Raw genomic sequence first — 12,264 nt, 5'->3', positions numbered from 1 at the left:
TTGATCTTTGACAAAGGAGCTAAAACTGTCCAGTGGAAAAAGGACAGCATTTTCAACAAATGGTGCTGGTTCAACTGGAGGACAACATGTAGAAGAATGAAAATTGATCCATTCTTATCTCCTTGTACAAAGCTCAAGTCTAAGTGGATAAAGGACCTCCACATAAAACCAAATACACTGAAACTAATAGAAGAGAAGGTGGGGAAGACCCTCGAATACTTGGGCACAGGGGAAAAGTTCCTGAACAGAACACCAATGGCATATGCTCTAAGATCAAGAATTGACAAATAGGACTTCATAAAATTGCAAAGTTTCTGTAAGGCAAAGGACACTGTCAATAGGACAAAACGACAACCAACAAATTGGGAAAAGATCTTTACCAATCCTTCATCTGATAGAGGGCTAATATCCAATATATACAAAGAACTCAAGAAATTAGACTCCAGACAACCAAATAACCCTATTAAAAAATGGGGTATAGAGCTTAACAAAGAATTTTCAACTGAGGAAACTCAAATGGCCGAGAAGCACCTAAAGAAATGTTCAGTATCCTTAGTCCTCAGGGAAATGCAAATCAAAACAACCCTGAGATTCCATCTCACACCAGTCAGAATGGCTAAGATTAAAAACTCAGGTGATAGTAGATGCTGGCGAGGGTGTGGAGAAAGGGGAACACTCCTCCATTGTTGGTGGGACTGTAAGATGGTACAACCACTTTGGAAATCAGTCTGGCGGTTCCTCAGAAAATTGGACATAGCATTACCTGAGGATCCAGCTATACCACTCCTAGGCATATACCCAGAAGATGCTCGAACATATAACAAGGACATATGCTCAACTATGTTCATAGCAGCCTTATTTATAATAGCCAGGAGCTGGAAAGAACCCAGATGTCCTTCAACTGAGGAATGGATTCAAAAAATGTGATATATTTACACAATGGAGTATTACTCAGCTATTAAAAAACAATGAATTCAAGAGGTTCCTAGGTAAATGGATGGAAGTAGAAATTATCATCCTGAGTGAGGTAAGCCAATCACAAAAGAACACACATGGTATTCACTCACTGATTATTGGATATTAGCCCAGAACCTTGAAATGCCCAAGATGCAACTCACAGGCCACATGAAGCTCATAAAGAAGGAAGACCAAGTGGGGGTGATTCGGTCCTTCTTAGAAGGAGCAACAAAGTACTCAAGGGAGCAAATATGGAGACAAAGTGTGGGACAGAAACTGAAGGAGGGGCCGTCTGAAGACCATTCCACCTGAGTATCCATCCCATGTGCAGTCACCAAAGGTAGATACTGATGTGGAAGTCAGGAAGTGCATGCTGATAAGAGCCTGATATAGATGTCTCCTTAGAGGTCTGCAAGAGTCTGACATATTATTCAGAGGCAGATGCTCACAACTAGCCATTGAACTGATCATGGGGTTCTCAATGGAGGAGTTAGAGTGAAGACTGAAGAGCTGAAAGGGTTTGTGGCCCCATGAGGAGAGCAACAATACCAACCAACCAGAGCTCCCAGGGTCTAAACCACCAGCCTGGGAGCACTTAGGGAGGGATCCAGGGCCTCAGCTGAATACATAAGAGTGCCCCTGCTGGGCATAGGTGGAAGATGAGATCCTTGACCTCATGAAGGCTGGACGCCCCAGAGGGTGGGAATTTTGAGGGTAGGGAGGTGGGAGTGGGGGGGTAGGTAGGGGTTACAACCACAGAGAAGAAGGTGGAGGGGTAAGGGGATAGGGGGTTCCCGGGTGGGTGGGGGATGGGGTAAGGGGACAACATATGAAATGTAAATAAAACATCCAATACAAAAATTAAAAATAAAATAAAATAAAATAGAGCCATTTTCCAAACTCAAATCTTACTTTGCTTCCCACTACCATCCATCCTGCATCAGGATCTCTGTTTCTGTTTAGTTCTTTTCTCTAAGAATTATCCACACACTTGCCCTGAGGTATGAACTGGCCCTTCATCATCAGGACATATGACTCTAAGACACAGCTGAGTGAATCCTGAATGTAGTCTTGACTCAGAGAGCAAGGATCTTTCTTTCCAACAATTTGAAGATATACTCAGAGAAGATAGTGGAAGGGGACTGTGCATGAATGAGAAGTGAGAATGGTTGCCTCTCCCTCTCAAGCACAGCAACTCAGAAAGACTTCTTCCCCTCAGGGGACCAAAACAAACAACAACAACAACAACAAAACAGAGATAAGAAATCTGTGCTTTGGAAGAACAGTAGTGCTAAGAATATTTGTACTAGAGAATAGAAAAGGATATCTTAGGTGATAATTTCTCTACTTTTTGAGACCCTGAGTGTGGTAGTTTTCGTATGCTTAGCCCAGGGAGTGGCACTGTTGGAGTAGGTGTGTCCTTGTTGGAGGAAGTGTGTCATTGTGAGAGTGGGCAATGGGACCCTCCTCCTATCCACTTGGGAGCCAATCTTCTCCCAGAAGCCTTCAGATGAAGCAGTAGAGCTCTCAGATCCTCCTACACCATGCCTGCCTGGATGCTACCATGCTCTCACCTTAATGATAATGGACTGGATCTCTGAACTTGTAAGCCAGCCCCAATTAGTTGTTGTGCTTATAAGAGTTGCCTTGGTCATAGTGTCTGTTCACAATAGTAAAACTCAAATTAAGACACCAGGTTCCCCCTTTTCACTGGGTTTTCATTACATTTATTTATTTATTTATTTATTTATTTATTTATTTATTTATTTATTTTTTGCTAATGCGTTTATTTATTAATTGCAGGTGGTGGTGGTGGTGGTGGTGGTGTGTGTGTACATGCACATGCACAGAGGACAATCACAGAGGACAATCAGAGAGGGTTAGTTAGTTTTCTCCTTCTGCCATGCAGGCTCCAGGAATTGAACTCTTGTCCTCAGTCTTGGCTGCAAACACCATTATCCACACACAAAAATCTTTGTCATCTCTCTGGGCACCCTGCCTGTGTTATAAAAATTTCTAATCCCTTTCTTAAAGCTAGGTTGTTATGCTTCCTAGTTTTACCACCAAGCTTTCCCCCAAAGCAATGATTTGATTTCCCCTTCCATGAAGCCACACTTAGGGTAAAGCTGGAACCCAACCTGTGCTAACGTACAGTAACCCACATTTCACTTTCTTTTTTTTTTTATTTTCCCTTGGTTTTTCGAGACAGGGTTTCTCTGTGTAGTCCTGGCTGTCCTGGAACTCACTCTGTAGACCAGGCTGGCCTCGAACTCAGAAATCCACCTGCCTCTGTCTCCCAAGTGCTGAAATTAAAGGCGTGCGCCACCACCGCCCAGAGGCTTGGATTCTTTTTTTCTTTTTGTTTTTTTGTTTTTTTGTTTTTCCTTTTTTTTTTTTTTCTGACGCAGTCTCCCTTCAATCCCCATTCTTAACTCTCCCCACCATGCATTCTAGAAATCGTCCTTTTTGAGAAATTAAAACCCCAGCGTCTTGTCATCCCTTCCATATCTAAGTTCATTCAAAGCAGGAAGTACCCATTGTCTCCTACTACCCCAAGGGCTGTGAGGAACAATATTCTTTCTCCTAGCTACCTTCTACTTGCCACCAAATTTTAACATAAAAAAAAAAAACCAAGTCTCATCTGCATCAAATTCTAGTGACTCTGTATTGCAAGGTATGTACTAGTCAAGGTCACTATAACCCTCTTCCACATTCACTGGGAGAAGTCTGCCTTTATGTTTCCAAAAATCCTATTCTGCTCGTGTTTGCTATATGTAAATGCGCCAAGCGGTTCCACTGGGAACACCTTAAATCATTTGTTTTTCTGACTCATCAGGATTATAGAGGGAGAAAAATCTTTGTTTCTAATCCTTGTAGTTCCTTTCATGTGGAGGCAGCTTCACAAGTTTGTACTCTTCCCGAGTTCTGAGGCGGGAGGCCTAAATGATTTGCACAGTTCAAGACCTGCCCATGCGCAGACCTGGTACTTTCTGCCCTCTGCTTCTTAGCGGCTCACCTCTTTCTCACGGGTATAGTTTATTGCCCATTTTCTAAAACTGAAAATAAAATAGGTCTACCTTTCCCTCCCCAGAAGAAGCTATCTGGGGTCCACGGCTTCCTAAGCCTGGTTTGCTAAATCTGGGATTCAGTAACGGACAGTAAGCTTTAAAAAGCCACATTGTCTAAAATTGAGTTTATGAGTAATAAACATCACCTTTTAATTCCTATCTCTTTAAATTATTCTCTCTCTCTTCATTGTTTCCAAATTAGATTGGAGAAAGGAGGCAGTCTAGAGGGGCCCATAAAATTCCAACACTATAATTCAGTTAGTCTCAGGCAACAGCCCCTCTCCACATAGTGGCTAGGCAATCCTTCTCCTCCCTCTTATCTGCCTCCAAGGTCCCATTTACCTTCATTTATGATCAATCGATTTTATATATTTGCTCAAGATTTTCTTGACCTCCTTTATCTCCACAAGCCTTTGCCCTCCTTACCACACACGGCAGAGAAACTCAACAGGGCTGTGAATGATCTTACTCATTTCCAGGTTCTGAGGCGTCTTTGTTGGAGGTACATTTGAGTTTGAGACTAATGTGGAACCCACTATGTAGACAAGGCCAACTTCAAACTCCCAGCAATCCTCCTATCTCAACTCCCGAAAGGTTGGGATTTCAGATGTTAGGTACCCTGGTTTCATAACTACAGTTCAATGATCTGTAATCAGCTAATAAGTCAAACCTATAAGTGAAAGGCGGCATGATTTACAGACAGGCAGTCTGGGAGTGGCAGTTCATGAAGAAAGATGAATCTCAGGTAATTCAAAACATTTGGGCCCCCTAACAACTGAAGCAGGGGCTATCTCTGACTCAGACTCTGTTGTCTGCCTTTGGATCCCTTTCCCCTAGTTGTGCTGCCTGGTCTGGCCTCAGTGGGAGAGGATGCTCTTAGAGGATGAGAGTTGATGTTCCAGAGCAGGTCGGTGCCGGAGGTGAGAGTGTCCCTTCTATAAGCAGAAGGGGAAGACGGCACTGGGAGGAGAGCAAGGAAGGGCTGCAATCAAGATGTTAAAGTGAATAAATCAATTAACAAATGAAAGAAAAAAGAATTAGAACTGATTCAAAGGACAGAATGTGACATGGCCACTCAGCTTCGTCTGCTTTGATGGGGAATGTGTGTCCTCTCTTAGGATCTTTTCAAGTTTGCCAATTGCCAGTAACCAAATTCAAAATCTTCTTTATGGTCTGTTTGGTTGGCTACTTGGTGGATTGGTTTAGGCGGGGAGGTGAGACCAATTAGCTTGATTTTCCTAGCACCCTCATTTGTTCTCATGAAATTTAGGACGAATATCTCAGTCTTCCTAGCCTGTGACTGTGTGGGGCTGTGTGACTTACAGCCCTCATGTGGTATTCTCTTATAGTAGTGATCCCAAGACAAAAACTTCTCCTGACCTTTCACTTTAAGGCAGGAGATACGGTCTGAAGACATCTACAAGGCATTACTAATGCCACCTAGCCATCTTAGAATGATAGACCTAGAAATCTCCTTCCCAACTAAAAATAGTAATAAAATTATTAATTATATTCCATAGAGCTCTTGGGCTTCCTCCCATGCTAGGTACTGCCAGGGAAGCATCTTCACCACAGACCCAGCATCTTCACCACAGACCCAGCAGAGGCTCAGCACTTCATTCTCAGACTCGCTGGGACCATTTCTCAGCTCTTTGACCCAGGACAAGGAGAAGGGAGCATGGCACGATTGGCACTCTCTGTGCAGGTGAGAGAAGATAGTTAGTACCTCAGCAGGAGCCACAGAAGCAGCTCTGCCAACAGGTCCTGTGAAAGAGCCTGGAGGTGTCTACTGCACCTCACACTAGCTTTTCTCTCTCTTAACGAAATTGGTGAAAAGCCATTTAATTACCGAGTGTTAAGTGAACACCTAATTATGTCAAGTTACTGAACTCTAAGCTCCCAGGGACTGGTAGAATTTCTGAGTTTTCATCCCTCTTTTTAAAGCTCACCTTACCTGTCTCAGCAGCGTGGAACTTTTTAGGCTGTCTTTTTAAGAACAGCAAAAAATAGAAACTTAAAAGCACTGCTCAATGATACAATGGCAATATTCTTCAAAGTTTTCAAAAATTAATTATTCAAAGGCTTTAAAAAAATGTGCTGTGGTTCAAGCACCAGAGCCCTGGAAGATAAAACATCCCGGCTCAAACTTATCTCTGCCATGCTAGCCTGTGCCTTGAGCAAACTGTCCAACTTACTTCATCCTAAGTTTCTGGGAAACAGATTCCAACAACCCCTGACAATTTAACTCCCTCTGTGTAAATGTGGAATTCTAAGGACTTATTGTTAAACCTTGTCTTAATCATTTACACCATATTGGCTTCCTTGGTAATCTCATCTATCCTGTGACTTTATTTACCACCTTTCTGCAGTTTCCACACACATTTCCGTCTGACATGGGCCTCCTATGATTTGCTGAAATAAATCTGATAATTCCCCTTGGGTACCATAAATGAAACATCAGCTCAGCCTTTCCACTACCCAGTATGGCCCCCACTCACTGTGCTCTCTTCCAGGGAATGGCGGTACCACGGACAGCGATTTAAATGCAGACCGTTTAGCATTCTCTCCATGTTCTCATGCCTAATGTTCATCCATCCGCTCTTCTCGCTGGCTGACAAACTTTTTGACTATATCTCGTTTTCTTCACCTCCCTGTTTGTCATGCTAGTATAAAACTCTATCATTTCCCCTTCCAAAATCCTCTTAACTAGTCCCCCCCCCCATTCACCATCACCCTTCTTTCTCTGGTCTATTTTATTCCCCGAACACCTGACACAATCATAAGAAGCAAAAAAGTTAATCTTGTTACTGTCACCCACTTACAACTTTTCTCTTTTCTTATTTTTTTTACAACCTGATTGCAGTTTCCCCCCTCCTCTCCTCCCAGTCCCTCTCCCATACCACCCCTCTACCCATCTACCTCCCTCCCATTCACCTACTTCTCCTTCATTTCTCTTCATAAAAGGGTGGGCTTCCTATGGATAGCAACCAAACATAGCATATAAAGGTACAGCAAGATTAGGCACCACTTCTTGTATAGAGATTGGACAAGGCAACCCTAGGAGGTAAAGCGTCCTAAAAGCAGCCAACAGAGTCAGAAACAGTTCCTGCTCCCACTGTTAGGAGTCCCCACAAGATGACCAAGCTGTGTAACCATAACATATGTGCAGAGGACCTAGATGAGTCCCATGCAGGCTCCCTTGGAAGTTGGTTCAGTCTTTGTGAACCTCTTTGAGCCCAGGTTAATTGGCTCTGAGGGTTTTCTTGTGATATCCTTGACCTCTCTGGCTCTTACAATTCTTCCTCTTGCCCACTTCCATAGGATCCCCCAAGTTTTGACTCATGTACCTTAAGTTTGGCTGTGAGTCTCTGCAGAAGCCTCTCTGATGACAACTGGACTGGGCACAACTTTTAAGCCATCCTTCATTACTCTCATGATGAAAACCAAATTCCTTTCTAAGACCCTCAAGTTCTGATGCATGGTCACATGGACAGCTTTGTGTACTATTTGGTTTTATTCTCTGTTTTTTCTCTGTTTTTGTTTTTTTGTTTGTTTTTTTTGTTTTGTTTTTTGCTTGCATTAGGCTTTTCTGGTTTTCAAGGAGGTCTTTCTTCTTCCTAGCAAATGATCCTGGCAATACAGGTCTCTCTGTGTGAAACACTACTTCAACTCACCTCTCTCCTTACTATAAACACATGTCTTCTTGTCTTCTCTGTTCTTTCCCTCTCTCATACAGCAAGAGTCTTGATATAATTTCCTTGAAAAAGATTCCCCTGACCCAGGTATTGCCAGTATATTGCTTGATGCATTAAGATGAGGGTTAAAAAAAATGGGAGGAACCCAGTCAGTCACACTTCATTTATCAGCCCTATGCCTCAGTGTCTTTATCTAATCTTAAATCATGAGCTGAGCTCTGTGGTAACTCAGTATGTCCCCACATTAAGTAAGTCAAAGGAGCTTTAGACCACTTCTGGTTCCCAAAACACCATGTATAATATCATGATTGCAATTTTTCATTTATGTATGTGGATTGTGGATTGTTATGGGTGGATTGTGGATTGTTATGGGTTGTTTTGTTTTATTTGTCTTGTTTTGTTTTGGGTGTTTGTTTGTTTGTTTATTTGTTTGTTTTGCTTTATGTTTTTATAAACCTAACACAATCTAGAGTCATTTGGGAAGAGGGACTCTGAACTTAGAAAATGTCTCCGTTAGACTGGCCTATAGCTAAGTCTGTCAGGAATTTTCTTCATTCCTCTTCATAGTTGCAGAGTCAGTATGGGACAGGTACACTTGAGTTGTTTGAGAAGGCAAGCTGAGCAAGCCACGAGGAGCAAGCCACTATGAAGCATTTCTCCATGGTTCCTGCTTCTTTTCCTGCCTTCAGGTTCCTGCTTTGAGTTTCTGTGGTGACTTCTCTCAGAACCTGAGAGTTAAATGCTGAAATAAAACCTTTCTTCCCCCAAGTAGCTTTTGACCATGGGGTTTTATTCCCATCGATGGAATCAATGCCTGTCTCTGCTGGTAGACTTTATGCTTCCAGATACTCTATCAGACATGATCACCACTTTATCCATTTTATACCATCATTGCTCATTTACTATAGGTACTCAATAAACATTTATGTAATTAAGGAAAAAAAGAATGACAATGATCATTAAAGTAACTATTATTTGTGAGATCATAACATTGCCCAAAAGCCTAGCAAATAATGAATGCATTTAGATTGTGCATGAAAATGAATTATCAAATACTCAGGCATTAAATGACTTACCAAGAGCCACAGTGATACTGTTTTCAAAATGAGATGGTACACACAGAGAATCCTGTGCTCACAGAGAGACTTGGGGATATGTCTTCTCTTCATACAAGTGTTTAGAGATTTTACGAGTTCACCTGAGACATAGAGATCCCTCTTACTCTTCCCCCATATTGGAGTCAAGGCAATGTACTGAAAATAGTGGGTCTCCCTGTTTAGCTCTCTGCTTACAGTGAGCAATTTTATAAAAGCCAGACATTTGGACCATACGACTCAGAAAAATTGAACTGGCAATAGAATTCCAATAAGACCTCTGTCACTGTCTCAGATGAAAGTCATTAGCCCCATCATAGCTCTTGTGTGCTGAGTACTTTGAGGACAGTAGCTATGATAAGTGCTTCCTATGTATTATTCATTTCCTCTACACAGTAATCCTATGATGTATTAAGTGGAAGTATATAAAATTGTCACCATTTGACCATTTCTGACCTACAAAAAAAATGAAAATTTTATGTTTCAACCTAATAGATATCATGCCCCTCCACTTTAAAAATGAGGAGCTGAAGTTTCAAAATTTGGGATGGAGATGCAGAGAAGCTGATTGCAGAGGCATGGGCAAAAATTATAAGCCAAAGACTGTATTGCTAAGAGCTAACAAAATTAAAACTTTATCAATTCTTTATATTTACTATTTTAGCACTCCCCCTGTCCATTTTATACTGGCTTGCATTAAAATTTTTAAAATGAAGTGTGTGTGTGTGTGTGTGTGTGTGTGTGTGTGTGTGTAAGAAAATAATGTCCACATCTTGAAAGGTAGTGGTATATTGGCAAGTGTGGTGGTTTGAATATGCTTGGCCCAGGGAGTGGCACTTGTTCATACAGATGTTTGGAGGTGTGGCCTTTTTGGAGTAGATATGACCTTGTTGGAGGAAGTGTGTCACTGTGGGTGTGGGCTTTAAGACCCTTGTCCTAGCCTGGAAGCTAGTCTTCTCCTGTCAGCCTCCAGAAGAAGATGTGGAACTTTCAGCTCCTCCTGTGCCATTCTTGCCTGGATGCTGCTATACTCTCACCATGTTGATAATTGACTGAACCTCGGAACATGTGAGCTAGCCCCAATTAAATGTTTCCCTTATAATGGTTGCCTTGGTCATGTGTCTATTCATAGCTCTAAAATCCTAAGTAAGACAGCAAGGATAAAGTGAACAGGAACAGGCTCTCCCAGGTCTGTGAGGAAGAGCTGGGGGATTAAGGAGTCCCTCCTCCTGCTCTTAAACACACCTGAGAAGAATCTGTGACCAGCCAAACTACAGCACCAGCAGCCACACCCTTCCCATAGCCATCTATAACTAACAACATGAAGTCTATCTCAAGCTTTGCTTGAAACTATAACCAAAGCAAGATTGCCAAGAACCTGTGGGTCACATACCCCAGACAACTCTTAAAAGATGAAATGGCTGAAGAAAAACCTAGGAGACAGACTAAGCAATGGAGGAATAGCTAGTTGGTCACTAGTGACAGGTTGTTCAGGGTTAGATCATGAACTCTGTGATATCACACAACTTAGTCCCTCTCTGTGTCGCATATTAAAACCGAATAATTTTATTTATTCATGGGATTATGCTAAGCATTGAATGAGTCATTATAGGAAATTCTTGGTACAGAGTATTTGCTCACTGAGGGACTATTCTATTTCCCTATCTTTTCCTGAGTGATCCCATTTTCTACTCTTGGCTTTGCACTTAGTCTTAGGGAAATGAGCCCTTTAGGGTCAATAATTTCAGTCTGTTTTGATATCTGTTTCATTTCTTGCAATGTTATCAGAGGCTGGAAAACAAACATGACCTGAAATTGTTGCCATATTGCCATTATGGGCCTAAGAGCTTGATATTACAGTCAGGGACTGGGTTTTTCCATTTTCAGGTCAAGCTGTGACCGGTGTTTCCTAGTAATAAAAAGATTCACACACTAATCGGCAGATTTTAGCCATGTCTGCTTTGCAATATCCCTGGAAAATTGCCTGTGAGTTACTTAGAGAGCCAGTGCTGGGGGGAAGGCATGGCTTTAATTGATAATGTACCAATTAACTTGAATGGAGCTAAGAGAAAAGTCCAGACAGGTACCTTTGAACTTCCTACTAGTAGCCTGGCTTCACTGTAGAGAGACCTGGGTGATGTACGGCAGTAGTCACCAGATAGTTACACATGAGCACTCTCTGCCTTCCCCAAGCACTCTGGTACTAAGTAGTATGAGGAGGGTGGTTGGAGGGTGTAAGCTGAAATCCTGGAGAGAATTAGGGACAGACTTCAGGGATAAGCACATTTATCAGGTGGTTTTGCCCTCTCTGCCTCCACATACCCATCTGCACAGCTTATAGGCATTTGTAAGAAAGCTGATGTTACTTGCTTTGTTAAACACCTAGCATATACTAACTGTCCCATGTATATTAACTATTAGCAATTATTATTCTACTATTTACTTTATTAGATTGTCCCTGGCCTTGATGGGTTCACCATATGACATTATAATATATACAATGTTAATAGTAATGATATATAATATTAATAATCTGAAATTTCAAAATGTTCTAAAATCTGAAAGTTTCTTTATACCCATGTGATACCATAATTGGAAAATTCACACCATGGACTTATTTTTATTTGTTTATTGGGGGAAGAAAAATAGGTTTATTGAATATCCTGTAGGCGGCAGCAGGCTGGGCAGTAACAAAAGTACTGCCTGCAGACAACGCAATTATTAAAAATATGTATTATGTAAAATTATCCACAGACCATATGTGCAAACTCTATGTGAAATATAACTGAATTTTCTGTTTTAGACTTGGATCTCATCCCCAAGATAGCTCACTACATATATGAAAATATCCATAACCAGAAAAATTTATCTAAGCTCTCTAAATAGTCTAGTTACAAGGATTTAAGTAAGGGATGCTCAGTCTCTGGTATCATCAATATTTCTATTAGAGTACAAAAATTTCAGTGATGTAATTATGATATGTATTTTCTGTTTATTATATTACAGTAATAATATTACTATCGTGATCTTTATAGTCACTGTTCCAATATTATCATATGAATAGCCTAATTTAGTGCTCCTAACAATTCTCTAAAACACATACTATTGTTACTACCACTTTTTAGATGAGGAGCAAGGACTCAGAAAGGGGAAATTAACACAGAGGCATATGCTTACAGTTAGTGATGCTGTGATGCTAGTGTAGGATGGTATCAAGTTACCATGAACACCAGGGAAACATGAACTACTCATGTATAGTGTTATAGACTCGAGGTTCAAAAACTCAGAATTATCTAGACAGAAAGGAAGAAGAACGATTTCTCAGGCAGAGGAAATGGTGTGAACACAGACCTAAAGCCTGATGTCATTGATAGGAAATATTGCCGGAGTGTAATGAGTTGCAGTGGGAAAGTCAGGAGGGATGGGGACAGGTTGCAGGGACATCATGTT

Source organism: Grammomys surdaster, unplaced genomic scaffold (genome assembly GCF_004785775.1).
Source record: "Grammomys surdaster isolate TR1022 unplaced genomic scaffold, NIH_TR_1.0 130, whole genome shotgun sequence".
NCBI classification, from domain to species: domain Eukaryota; kingdom Metazoa; phylum Chordata; class Mammalia; order Rodentia; family Muridae; genus Grammomys; species Grammomys surdaster.
The sequence above is the reverse complement of the archived record's forward strand: the minus strand, read 5'-3'. Positions refer to the sequence as shown.